At 44.7% G+C, this 14,442-nt stretch overlaps 1 protein-coding gene across 6 annotated transcripts in view; it reads left to right on the forward strand.

The window, feature by feature from the left end:
- Nucleotides 1-14,442, forward strand: part of SMOC1 (SPARC related modular calcium binding 1) — a 139,675-nt gene that overhangs the window by 91,257 nt on the left and 33,976 nt on the right. The window lies entirely within an intron of this gene.

The following is a 14,442-nucleotide window of genomic DNA, read 5'->3' on the forward strand; positions in this document are numbered from 1 at the left end:
TCAGCAGTCCTTCATGGATGTACAAACTGATGCATTTGGCTCCAAGATCTGGGCTCTGGTTTTGGTCTAAGCAGTTGAGAAAATACAGAGAGGGGCTTCTTTTCTAGCAACTTCAAGATTCTTCTCTGCAGTGGATGTTTTTTGATAGAGAAATGATTGGATTATTTCACAACTGAAAGTAGGTTATTTATGTCTGGGCCTAAGTAAATGTTGAGATTATTTTTGTGGTAATAGTGGATGAGGGAAGACCCAAGCATAAAAAACAGCAAAGAAAAGATCATGAATGTGAGTAGGAAAAGGGGGAGCAGGAAGATGTGAAGTTAGGATGTAAAACTTGAGATTGGAGATGAAGGTGAAACTGTGTGGAGTCACTGAAATCACAAGAAACTGGAAGAATCTGAAGAGGAAAGTTAGGGATTCTCGGTAAGAATGGTTTCTATCTGATATATTTTAACTGAAGTGGGACAAAGGAAAAATGTAAAGGGAATATCAAAAGAAGAAAATTGCCTTAAAAAGGCATGGGTTTACTGTAAGGTTTAAATAGCAGCTGCTACTATTGCATATATTTTATGAAACAATATATGCCTAGAACAGCTGTTGGGAATAACTCCAGTCCCCAGAACAGATAAATTGTGATAGCTTGAAGTACCTCTTCACCTGGTATTTCTGGATTAGCCAGAGAGCAGTCATGGCACTCAGCAGTTCCCTTAATTTTCCTGTGCCACTTTCCAACTACAGGGTGAAATCAGTGTTAGGTTAGGTGAGATTCTCTTCCTGAAGGGTGGAGAGGAGCTCTTAGCAGGAGGACATCCATCATTGCCCAGACCCCAGTTTTAGCAACCTGTGCCTCACCTGACTGTTTTTGTAGCAGGGGGGTCTGTGTAAGAACTGCTAGTGGGAATCATCCAGAAGCTTCAGCTGATGTAGGAGTATCAGCATACTTGTTTAAGGATGTCTTTCACGGGAGAGCAAATGCAGCTTGTGTTTTGTGAGCTGCTGGTTGTCCCAGCAGCTCACAGTGCAATTGAAGGTGACGGTATAATATTAAAATCCTGTGTAAAGGGTCTTACCTATGTTTGAGACCAACTTTCCTTCCAATGCAGCAAACCTGGTAGCTGCAATGGAAATAAGAGTTCCTAAATCTGGGTTCTAGGAGGCTATAAAGGGACTTGGGAACAGGAGCATCTTTTACTTGAGAGTCTGTCTCCCACCCTTTCTTGGTCCAACAGAGCTAAAGTAGGCTGGCTTTCATGTTGTAAAGGCAATCTATTTGTTCAAGTGTTTAGTCAGGAAGCTGCCTGATGTAAACAGGAATTTTGTTCATGGAAGAGTTCCTTTTGTGAGTTTAGTTTTGTCCGCTTTTTTTTTCCAATTGGTTCTCATGTCATTTCTGTTATTCAAATGATTATTGTGGGTGCATGCTACAAATGGAAAATAAATTATCATCTGGAAAATTGAAGAGTTCTGTAAGAGGTGGTTTCTACAGCAAGCTGAAAAGAGATGTGTGGTTCATCTCACTCAGCCTTACTGATTGCCCTGACACTCATTTGCTGTAGGACCTCATTAAGAGGCTGGGTTGCCAATTTTTAGCCCCAAATTTCCACATTAGGCCATACAAATACACAGCCATCTCCATTTCTTACACCGAATTATTGATACCAAGAAATGCTGCCTCATCAAAATAGGGCTATGGTTTAGCTGATATTAGGTGTGGGCTACTTTAGCCTGTTTCTTTCAACCAGGGAAGCCTAACCCTTTTGTTTAGTACCTTTCCTTCCTTTCATCCCTTGTCATATATGTTAAAAGGCAATGTAGGTGGTGTGGTTTAAGCCCAGCCAGCAGCAAAGCACCACATGGCCGCTTGCTCACTCCTCCCCTCAGTGGGATGGGGAGGAGAAAATATAACAAAAAGCTCGTGGGTTGAGATGAGCACAGGGAGGGGTCACCCGCCAGTTATGGTCACAGGCGAAAACCAGACTCAGCTTGGGGAAAAAAAAAATCAATTTAATTTCTTACCAATCAAACCAAACAAGGATAATGGGTAGTAAAACCAAATCTTAAAACAACTTCCCCTACCCTTCCCTCCTTCCCGGGCACAACTCCACTCCCCATTTTCTGTACCTCCTCCCCCCAGCAGCGCAGGAGGACGGGGAATGGGGGTTGGGGTCAGTTCGTCACACCTTGTCTCTGCCGCTCCTTCCTCCTCAGGGGCAGGACTCCTCACTCCTCCCCGGCTCCACCGTGGGGTCCCTCCCACGGGAGACAGTTCTGCACTAACTGCTCCAGCGCGGGTCCTTTCCGCGGGCTGCAGTCCTTCAGTCGCAGGCGGCTCCAGGGCGGGCTCTCCCACGGAGCCCCGGCCATCTTGGGGGGCGTCCCCCCGCTCCGGCGCGGGGCCCTTCCACAGCCTGCAGGTGGGCGTCTGCTCCCCCGCTCCCCTCCGTGGGCTGGGGGGGACAGCCTGCCGCCTCGCCGCGGGCTGCGGGGGCATCCCCTCCTCCCCGCCTGCCTCACCGACCTCGGTGTCTGCACAGGGGTTCCTCTCACACCCCGCTCCTCTCTCCGCTGCAGGTTTCCCCTCTTAAATACGTCATGCCAGAGGCGCTGCCACCGTCCCTGATGGGCTCGGCCTCGGCCTTGGCCAGAGGCAACTCTGACTTGGAGCCGGGGAAGCTTCCAGCAGCTTCTCACAGGAGCCGGCCCTGTAGCCGCTCCCCTGCTACCAAACCGCCCCGACACAAACCCAATACAGCAGGATAGGTGGGATTGAACAACAAAGAGCTGGGGAGGAAAATGATCATTTAGAATCAGGTTCTTCAAATGTCTTCAAGTCTGTCTTGGCTGAAGATAATGAAACAGCTGTCATGAGATGGGCATGCAAAATTAGGGGATGTTTTTAATTGCTTTTGGCCCTTGTCAGCTTGAAATATTAATGGTTAGTACATTTCTGATTTTTCAATTATTTTTAAAGGGTTAAGTTGTACTAGTGCAAGATTGGATTTTTGGTTTTGGTATTCACTCAGCTATATTGTCTTTCTGAGCCTGCACTTACTGTCTTGAAGCAGATACAGCCTGGTATCCTCTTGCAGCAATTTAATGGGATCACTGAAATTAGAGGTGAGAAAAGACCTAGTAGGTCATCTAATCTACTGCCTTAGGGCTAGTGAATGTTCGTACTGTATGAAGAGTAGCATTTTCTAGTGTAGCATAAATGCCTTGGGCAATAAAAATTTCACTTCCCACAGGAAACTGCTCTGCTGTCTGAACTCAATCTTAGGATTTTTCTTTTTGTAATATCCAGCCTAACTCTTCTTTTATTGCTGTTCTTTTTCATTAGTCTTGAGTTCTTGAAAGCCTGCCCTATTCCTTGGAGTTTGTGTACTGAAACACTTAACCCTGATCTCTCTCCTCCCTGTGGTTGTTATATAGCCCTGTCCTTTGCAGTGAAGAGAAGTCCAGTAGATACTACTGTCAGAGGACGTGTGCTGCTCTCTAATCAGCACTGACACTGGACATCTTGGAAAGCTAGCACCATCACTACATCAACCATGAAGAGAATTTAAGAATTGCTATATGGAGACAACTAGGCTCTGTAATTTGCTGTCATTGTCTCTAGTCAATGTTAGGCTTCAGAGTGAACCAACCACCACGTAGCTGAGCATTGCAGAGCTGGTGACATCCCGCGTTGCATACGCAGCCTGTATCTCGTAAGAGCTGCATTTCAAATCTGAGTGTTCCACCTTCCATTTAGTGTTGACAAACAGAAGAGGTTCTCCTGAAACAGTCCTCTCTTTTGACCATTTATGTTTTGCTTGGCATGTGTAAATACTAATCAAGATAGGGATCAGGAAAAGCAGAATTACTCTATCCTGGTGATTAGAGCACTTGACTGAGAATCTATGTCTCCAGGCATTTTGCCAATGAATTTTTCTATGCTAAGTAAACCAGCATTGCTAGGAGGGATTGCTAGTGCTGTTACCCCAGCTTGCCTTAAAGAATGAAATGATGACTAGATCTCTTTTTCAGTAGGGTGAGGTGCAGGTTCAAATCTTCTTGGCCAGAGGCAGGAGCCAAAATATGAACATGCTCTACCATCTGGACTGTTGAGTAGTAGAAAAGTTAACAGTTTTTCTACACTTACGAACTAAATCTTCTGCCTTTATGAATCCTAAAAGCCCAAAAGTCAGTTTTTCTTTTTGGGGCAAGTGAAAGATCTAGATCAATACAATATTTTGTTTGCTGTGGCAAGGTAACAAAAACATTTTTTGATGTTTGTTTTGAATTGATTTTCATGTTCCCCAAACGTGCACATCTGCGTGTGCACATACATGGATACCCCTAACTAAGCCTGTTATTTAGCACTGCCCTCTGTGATGTGTCATTGATTTTTAATACTGCCAGAGCAGGAGGTGATACAGATGGGACCTTTGCAATGGCCATTCTCTAATCAGCATGGGTGGAAACTGTGTTTTCATTCTGCTTTTACTGTTTCAGCCTCTTATTTTCCTACCTCCTCCCTGCGACCTATTCCAGCCTGCAACAGTCCAAATGATTATTCTTTTACAGTTCTTAATCTAGGAAAACACTTGATAACGTATCTCTCTTCCAAGAAAATACATCTAATGTCTGCCTGTTTGGGAGCACCCCATCTCTACTGAAGAATCTATGATTGTTCCTCATTTTGAGAGTTGGGTTATCTCCAAATCCATTTGTGCTACTTAGTGATTTGGTTTTAGTTAGCAAGAGATTCCAGCCTGTATCCAGCTTACCCTGACAACCTTTAAGAAAACCACAGAATGATGTAATGAGCTCATGCATGGAAAAATAAACAGCTCTAGAGAAACCAGCAGTAGCAATCTCAAGTAAATGTTCTGCAGTCACTGGAGTTTTGAACATGACGTTATTTGAAAGGAAGAATGAGTAATATATTAAGGTTAGCAGCTGAAGACAGGTTTGTGTGTGCCTAGTTAAAAAAAAAAAAAAAAAAAAAAAAAAAAAGAAAGAAGAACCCCATAGCTGTTTATTTCAAAATCTTGCTTGTTGAATGGGGGCCAACTCCATGTGGCCTATTCTGTTCAGCTCTGGCACCCGAGCATCATGCAGGCATCTCATGTGACAGCTTTCCAGTGATAGAGCTTTCTGTTGTCAGGAGCTCTTAGTGGACAGAGTATAACTGTAAATGAGCTTTGAAAGCAAGAATGGTGGTATTCACATTTCTTTTTGTTAATTGAATTCACTTGGAGCCAAACTTTAGGGCTTCTGAAAGGGAGAAACAGGTTGAAAGCTGCATATCCATATATGCTTTTGCAGGAAGCAGAAGCACACCCACCATCCACCCCAAAGGGAGTCGGTGTACTCTTGGGTGGAGTTTGTCTCCAGAGATCTGCACAGTGAGGTGGGATGTGATTATATCAAGTCTACTACCAGGACCTGGGTTCTGTGGTTTGTCCGTGTTCCTTCCTTAAGTTTTTTCCCACTTGCAGGAAAAAAAAGGCAAGACAATCCACATGGCACCCCAAAATAGCTCCCTCTTTCTAGAACTTATGTAGGAAGTAATACCAGTTTGCTGCACACCTTCCTTAAGGATCAGGGATAGTGATTGCTCCTAGGGGAAGTGTGCTCATGGTATGTTGCCTTAGCCATATGGAGTCCTTATAGGATCCCATACATAAACAAGGAGCCTGCTTTTAAGCCACCTGTATTGAGAATCAACGTAGTTCCTCCTGAGTCAGATTGTCAGGTGAGACCAACCGACATATACAGGGAGGGCCTGCTGACTTGCCCTTAAAAAGGAATATGGCAGTTTTGGTGGGATACACCAAAAATAGCCAAGGTTAGACAAAAGTTTGATTTGTTATTGGGATTTTCCTTTTTAGCAGTGAGGACTAACCACAAGGAGCTTGAACGCCTATGTTATTTTCCAGAGTGGGGAGACAGCGCACCCATTTGTGTTGAATGTATAGTTATTTGGAGTTGGAGCAAATTTCCTTGTGCCTTGGAAATGTGGAACACTGCAGAGACCAGGGAGTTGCAGGTAAATTCAGATGAGGCTCTTGAAAAGCAAAGCACTGTTTTGAATAGGGACAGTTTCTCACCTGTCTTTTATCCTGTCTTCTCAGCCTTATTCCTTAGCTATCTTGCTCTACTCACAGCACTCCCCACCTCATTATTTAAAGACATGTAGACCATGGGCTTCTGCATCTCCTCCTGCTACTTTTCTCCTACTTTCTGCTACTACTAAACTAGTTGTGTCCTGGTTTCAGCTGGGATAGAGTTAATTTTCTTTCTAGTAGCTGGTATGGTGTTATGGTTTGGATTCAGTATGAGAAGAGTGTTGACAACACACTGATGTTTTCAGATGTTGCTAAGTAGTGTTTATACTAAGTCAAGGATTTTTCAGCTTCTCATGCCCAGCCAGCAAGAAGGCTGGAGAGGCACAAGAAGTTGGGAGGGGACACAGCCAGGGCAGCTGACCCAAACTGGCCAAAGGGGTATTCCATACCATGTGATGTCATGCCCAGTATATAAACTGGGGGGAGTTGGCCTGGGGGGTGTGGATCACTGCTCAGGAACTAATTGGGCGTCGGTCAGCGAGTGGTGAGCAATTGCATTGTGCATCACTTGTTTTGTATATTCCAGTCCTTTTATTAGTATTGTCATTTTATTATTGTTATTATTATCATTATTAGTTTCTTCCTTTCTGTTCTATTAAACTGTTCTTATCTCAACCCACAAGTTTTACCTTTTTCGTTCTGATTGTCTCCCCCCATCCCACTGGGGTGGGGGCGAGGGGGGGTGCAGGGAGTAAGTGAGCAGCTGTGTGGTGCTTAGTTGCTGGCTGGGGTTAAACCACGACATGTGTTAGTTCCAAACTGACTGGCTGTCTCTCCATGCCAGTTGTGTTAATGTTACTGTCCAAATGTCTATTACAGGATTGTAGGCTCTTCCCCAAAATCTGTGGCTGGTTAGTTTAGTTAGGACACCAAGTGGAGGAGATGGGTGGAAGCAAAAGTTGATCTCACTTTAGCAGGAAAGGTTGAGAAGGGGAGGTAGCCAGGCACAATTGTGCTTTAGTGACATCTGAATAAGATGCTACAGTGGCATTAGAATTGAAGAATTTTCGTGCCTGGGAATGATATCCTAATGCTGACTGCAGTCCTCCTTGGTGAACATTTTGGTGCTTCCATCTCCTCTGAGCATAACACCTGGGAGCAGTGGCTTTTGAACTTCCCCATAGCTGAAGAGGAAAAAAGAAGTGTCAGTAATGATGTCAAGAGCAAGAGTTCATGGGAGGGAACCAATGAGTCAGAAAGCTTTTGCCTTTTCTACTATCTTCTGTTAGTGTGTCCTCCTTGGCTCTTGTCCCGCATCTTGAGTCAGTGCCTCCCAACACAGTGCTCCTCTGACCTGTCGAAACTATTGGGCTAAAATGTGTCACTTGACTGTCCCACCTGCCAGAACTATTTATCTTCAGACCTTTGTACTAGTCCTCCCATCCCTTTTTTGTGTGTGGGTTTGTTTTGATTTGGTTTTGAATCCATTTTAATTTAGGTTCTGGCTTGATATCAAAAGAAGCAATCTCAGGAGAAGCTCCTTTTGAGTATGATATGAAAACTTAGTAATTCCATTACATTTTCACAGCAAATCTCTATGTTCTTCTCTGCTGAGGTCCTGCTTCCTTGCAAGCCAAAATGTGATGTTTCTCCCTTACTTTCTATCCCTCCTTTCCCTCTGGCTCCATCTGTGGTTCCACCACCCCTTCCTGTCTTGACTGCTGCTTGGGAGGCCTCTGTCTCTTCCTCCCTCCTGGAAGTTCTGAGAAGGTACAATATACGTGATGCCCAAGTGTGATTCTCCCACGGTCTCAGTGTGACAGGTGTGGTGAAGAAGGGAGTATGTAGGGGAGAGCAGAAGCAGTGAGAATGGAAGAATCTAGGATCAGGACCCTTCCCAGACAGCCAGCAAACAAAGTTATAAATAACATGCCATTGGGGACCAGTTAATCTGCTCTATGAAAAGGTGCAAAGTATACAAGTGGGAAAAATAACATTGTATAATAATCGGCATGCAACCGTAGGTGTTAAACCATATGCAGCTAGGCAAATAAATGAAGCTCCCCCTGAGCACTGTGTGATAAATCATTCCCAAAGAATTCAGTCACTTCCCCCTCCCTATCCCCCAAAGAAAGAAAACAAATTACTCTAGACATGGAGTCATAACTGCTACTCTACAGCTGCCAGTTAAGGCGAGTGGACAGGGAGCAGTAGGAGAGGGGCAAAGATACAAGAAGCTGGGGTAAAAGGGAAAAAACCCAACCCTGCATTTAAAACCACTGAGAATTTAGAGGGGAGAGGAAAGAAAATAAGCTCCAGCACCAGACATTACCTGGACATACAGGGACAAACAGAGAATGGAGAGGTCAACTTTATGGATTTTGTTTTGCTTTGTAGCAGAAGCTGGTTCATATTGGAGGGGTTTCATTGATTTGCTGAAGTAATTCCTTAGCAGCAAAGTGCTCCTTGCAGTATGTAATAGCAGTGTTCGGCACAGGTTGTATGTGGATCTGCGCTTCAGACATGCATTTGAACATATGCTGAGGCCTGCAGATAGACTACACATATTGACTCACCTTCCTGCCTCTCTTGAAATGCTCCTGTCAGCTTCATAAGAAAGATTATAATATTTCTAAGGTGCCACAGACAAGGAGGTCCCATTTTAAAGTAACGGCTTGACCTGCGCTCCTAGATTCCCTCTGGAAAATTATTAGACCTAGGCTTCTCCTGAAACCAAAAGCCCTGGTGGCGCTTGCAAGTGATTTGCAAGGAGACAACTGAAGAAAAAAAGGGTTCAGTGGTACACAGCTCAATGTATCCCTACAAGTGTCTGCTGCTCCCAGCATTGTCCAAGGAGGCCACGGATATCACCTAGTAGAGCACAAGGCTGTGAGGGAGCAGAGCTGCATTCACAACTGCTAGAAAACCCTACCCCTCCCATGAAGGCTTTCTTCTTCTGGTGCCAGGCTTAGGGTGAAGAGGTTCTCTGCTTTGGTGGGTCTTGGAGGTGGAGTGAGTAGATAAGGGAAATGAATGAGGCCCTGCAGGACTATCAGTAGGCCTTGTGGAGCAGCAGCATGGGACATTTGAGGAAAATGTCATAGAATTGTAGAATCACTTAGGTTGGAGAAGACCTTTAAGATCAAGTCCAACCGTTAACCTAGCACTGCCAAGTCCACCACTAAACCATGTCCCTAAGCGCCACTTCTACACATCTTTTAATTACCTCCAGGGTTGGTGACTCCACCACTTCCCTGGGCAGCCTGTTCCAATGCTTGACAACTCTTTTGGTGAAGAAATTTTTCCTAATAGCCAATCTAAACCTCCCCTGGTGCAACTTGAGGCCATTTCCTCTCATCCTGTCACTTGTTACTTGGGAAGAAAGACGAACACCCGCCTCACTACAACCTCCTTGTACGTCGACAGTGTTCTCTTTACTTTCAAACTGATGTCAACATACTTGTGAGCTGTGTTGTAAGAGTACTGTGTATGTTTCGGGGCGGGGGGAGGAGAGGACATGAGTAAAAGCTGCCATCTTCATGTTCCCTTTCTCTTCGTGGTCATCTCATTTTTGCATTTTGCCAGAACACCAAAATAAGAAAGGGAACCAATGGGTACATTTTGTGGTGCAGTTCAGGGGTGGCTAAACGGCATGCTTTTCAGGCTGTTGAAATGGTGTGCAAGTTTCTGGAAAGACCTCTTGGTAGAAGGTCCCAAGGGTTGTCTCTGAAGAGTCAGGAAAGAAGGCTGGGCAGAGAACCCACCTTCAGAGCCGAACAAAGAGATGTTTAAAAAGCAAGGCAGCATTCAATCTCCTGGAACACATTGGGGAAGAAGATGTGTTAAAGTGGCTACCCTGAGTCTGGGTGAATGGAATGGCATTTCTCTGGTTTCACTAGTTCTAATGCAGGGAGGTCTGTGATCCTGATGGTGTAATCAGTCTCCCACCTCATCTTAGGCTCATTGAACAGGCTTCTATAGCACAAAGCTGCAGCTTCTCTCTGGAGCTGGGACCCCCAGAATGCATGGGGTCCCACAGCTGGTGGGACTGTTGCCTGTGTAAGGCTGCAATTCAGAGAAGTCCTGCTGGAAAGAGCTCTAACCTCAGCTATAGTATCACTCTGTAGTCCTTCCCTTGTCTTTCAACCCAGAGCGTGGAAGAGGGCTACCTCCATCTCATGATACTGCTGAAGTGGGAGCAGTTTCTTTGTCCTGTGGCTGATGTCTGAATCCCATGTTATGTTGTTGAACTTCCAAAGCCTGGACATTTTGCCCAGAGACAGCTGGCTCAAGCTGAATGTCCAAGAGTGAGTGCTAGTACTCCTGTCAGAGGCAATTCCCTCTGCCTCCTCGTAAAGTGCTAAATACTATAGGGAAAAGGCTGATCTGTCATTACATGAAAAGACTCATCACACTATAAACCTGTCTCTCTTCCCCCCCCTTTTACTCACCAGCAGCAGCATAAAAAAAGAATATTACTATAGTTAGGAAGACCAGTCTGAAATACTTTTTACCTGCCTGTGCCAGTTTTCAAAAGCTTTCTCTTTGGTGTCCTGTAGTTATACTTACAATACTGTAAAAATAGTGTGCTCGTATACTCCAGCCAGCAGAGGTAGGCAAGTTCTCCAACAATTGCTGTGCTAGTTGTTCCAAGCACTATTAAAAACAGGTGTGGAAGTGCAAATAGTTTCCCAATAATGTTAAGGCTCCAGTGGAAACACCTATGGCTTCTCATTTTATTGAATAGCATTCCTCAGTGTGGAAAGAGTGCAGTGAGAAAGGAGTATAGGGAAAATGAATGAATGTGTTCAAAGGCAGGTGGCTTATCTCAAAGCTAGTTATGCCACAAGCTAACAGCACTTAGAAACTATGTGAAATGGAAAAGGGGAGTTAGGGAAGAAAAAGGCTCTGGGTAGCTTCCTCTCAAAGTCACAAGGGCAGTGTCTAAGGTTGAAAGCTTCTCTACTGATGAGGAACTGTCCTGATGTAAAGAACTGAAGAGGGCTGCATTTTGGTGGCAAACTTTCTCTGCTCAGACTGCAGAAGCTGTTGTCGTTGTGAAGGTACTGCCCAGCGACAGCTGTCATACAGAATATGGAAGCCAGGTGCATTAGGAAGATCAGACCCCCAAATCTGGAAACTTAAACCAAATCAAATATCTCCAAGATTTTAGGCTGTATTTGCAAAGAGGTTGCCTCAGTCATGTAGGATCTCCTGGAGCTTCTCAGTCTGTGTGAGGAGAGCGGAAAAGACCTGAAGAGGTCCCATAGCTTTTTTTCCTCCCTGTTTTAACTCAGGGTCATATTGAGTTAACAGCAGCTCTGTCGTGTGTAACCTGTTCCTAATGCAGCGACAGGGATCCCTTTGTCTCTTCCATTGAGCGAACGGTTAATCACCAGAGCTTTTTTATATCAAACCTAAATCTCCTTTCTCCAACTAAGCTGACTGCTACTTGAACTACCCATGGGGAAGAAAAAAAAATGATCTATGACCATCTTTTTTCATATAACAGCTTTTATGTTTCAGAAGACTGAATGTCATCCCTAGACTAAACAAATGGAATTCTTTCAGCCTTTTCTCATAGATCAGGTTTCCTAGACCTCTGCCTGTTCCCTTTGCTCTCTCCTGCACTCTTGCCAAACGGTCCACCTCTCCCTCAAAGTGCAGTGCCCAAAGCTGGACACAGGGCTGATTTAAAGGCTCACCAGTCCTTAGTGCCTGTTTCTTATGTGAGGCCCCTGTCACTACATCCCACAGCTAGATTTACCTGTTTTCATTTTTTTTGTTGTTGTTTTCAATGTCATGAAGTTGCAGACTTTTTTGTGGTCTGCTGAAGCTCCTGACCATTTTTTTCCAAGTCTTGCTGTCTCGCCAGTAATTTCCTCTCCATGCACTGGATTTCTCCTTGCTGGTTGTTATGGTTTATACTTGTAAGTTGTGATCATGCTGATTTAAAACCATTTATAAAGATGACTTTGAATTCTTTCCTGAATTTCAGTCTGTAAATTTGGTGCTATGTTCCATTAGCCAAATTGGTCATTTAATTTGATACAAGATAAGTCTTATGATCACTTTCAATATTGAAGAAGTGTTTCACAGAGAACTTTTGGGACTTTTCCTCTTGGACCATGTTTTTCTTAACCTGCGGTGCTAGGCAACTGTCTTGTAGTAATTGTATGTAGTCTACACTTCCCTCGTTTGCTTATGAGAATGACAAAAGTTTTACTCTAATGAACCAGAATTTAATCGGAGCTCCGTTTAATGCATTATGTATAAACATGCAAATATTTGCATTTTTTTGCCAGGATGATGTACTGTAGCCATAAAAAAGGTATTGTTCTCTTTCTGCCATCCTTCAGCTAGTCTGGCTACAACTCTAGGAGGGCTAGGACTGTGTGACTGACTGCTTGAGAGATGGGCTGGTAGAAAGAGTCCAAGCCCTGCCTGAAAGACAGTTCAGTTAGAATTGCAGGGACAGGTAGCTTTCAACTGGCAGGTTTCAAGATGCTCAGGTGGGGAGCTTTATTCCTGTGTAGTTTGGAAACCCGGTGGAACGGACTCCTTTCCTAGGTGGGCAGCACCCAATGCCCACAGGTTCTGCAAAGCAAGCACAAATTGTGCATCAAAAAGTCCCTCAGCAAGTTCACTCTAATCCCTGGGACAGTGCTTCCTTCGGCCATTCCTCCTTATTTCAAGCTAGAGGGTAGGTACTGAATAGGCTTCTCATCACGTAACACTGGCAGGAGTGCAGTGCAGCTTTATCGCTTTGAGCAGAAGGAAAATGGTAGAGGAAGGACGTGTTCCTGGATAGCTGAAGTTTAATGAGCCACTTGGAACAATGTATTTTTAAAAATTATAAGCCACCTGTTAAACCTCTGCATTGTACTTGTTCAGCACTGGAACATGTAGTAAGCTCTGCTTCCTCTGTAGCCTATGCCTTGAGAAATGAAATTGAGTGAGTACCAAGGTAAAGCAAGGACTGCTCAACTGGTACAGTCTGGGAGCACCTGTAAGGTTTGTTTTATTCTTTACCTTTACATTAGCCAGAATACCCTGGAAGGGCCACAGTCCCAGACAGAAGAGGGTGGAGCGGGTAGCAGTGCTGATGACTAACAGAGGCGCGGAGAGATTTATGCTATCCCCATGAGCCGTATTTGCTCAGCTGTTATTGTGCTCCTAGTAAACACAGAAGGGGTTGTTCCTCTCCCTTCACCCACAGCCCTGCTCGGGGGACAGGCAGCTAGTGCCTATTCACTGCGTTGCTTTGCTAGTCCTACCAGCCCTTGTGCATGTCCAAACCCAAGGCTTTTCCAATTCTTTTTACCCCCTGAGGTGCAAGGGATGCAGATTTGGGCTGCTGATACTTTCATTTGGGCTGCTGATACTTGCTCAACTTTCTCTGTGGAATGAGGCTGTTCTTTCTGCCCACAGCTTTTGTAAGCTCCGTACTGGGATGAGGCACCTGTTCTCCTGGAGCAGACCTGGGTCCTGTTCACGTTAGAGCTCCCTTATGCAATGTAAAAGCACCTTTAAGCTGGTGTACATGCTACAATAAAATAACCAGATCAAGGCTCCTTTTCTTTGCCAGAGCAGCGTAAAGACAGGCTAAATAAAAATGAGAAATTAACCCTGTTTGAATTAAGCTTCCCTGGGAGACAGGCAGACACTTTCTCTCACTGAGAGGAAGTGTGAGGCACAAAGACTCTTAGTCCTCACTTTTGGGTTGGCACAGGATGTCAGTAGGAACTTGGCACTAGATATCCATGCTGCTGCCTTTCGTTCTGTGCTGCACTAGTTCCTCGTGGAGGGGAAACCTTGGAGTTGAACAAAAAAAATTTGGGAGAGGCATGTGTTTGATTTTTTTGAAATGGTATTTTGAAGTCAGGTCCCTGTTGCAGCACTAACAATGGGGTTGGTCAGGAATCCTTCAGTAAAAGACCTTTTCCTCGCCTTCTGATGAATGCTTGTTCATTAAAACTGAAGCTTTTTGTGGGAACTCCATGGGAAAAGTTTCCCCGGTCCAGACAGGATTTCTGGTCAAAAGAAATGAGAGAGGGAAAGAGAAGGAAATCTGCCCTGCCTGGCATAGCCTGTAGCTCTGGGGTTAGGCTACTCACATAGGTTCATCGGGGCTGGGCAGAAGCACAGAGGGAGGTTAGACCCTCTCTTTTGCCTGGTTTGGAAGAAGGACTCCTGTCTCTCAAGGGTGTAGGGATCTCTCCAACGTGGTTAGCTTTGGTGTCACAGTCTTCCTCTTCTTTTAATAGGAAAAAAATTGGGTGCAGAAGAGCAATATTCAAAAAATAATCTGCTGTGGTTGGGTGGCATATCTTCCTTATGTCCCACCCTAATTATCCATAGCATCCTCGCAGCCCCGGTGATTGATGCT

The sequence above is a fragment of the Aquila chrysaetos genome, chromosome 2 (genome assembly GCF_900496995.4).
Source record: "Aquila chrysaetos chrysaetos chromosome 2, bAquChr1.4, whole genome shotgun sequence".
Lineage (NCBI taxonomy): Eukaryota > Metazoa > Chordata > Aves > Accipitriformes > Accipitridae > Aquila > Aquila chrysaetos.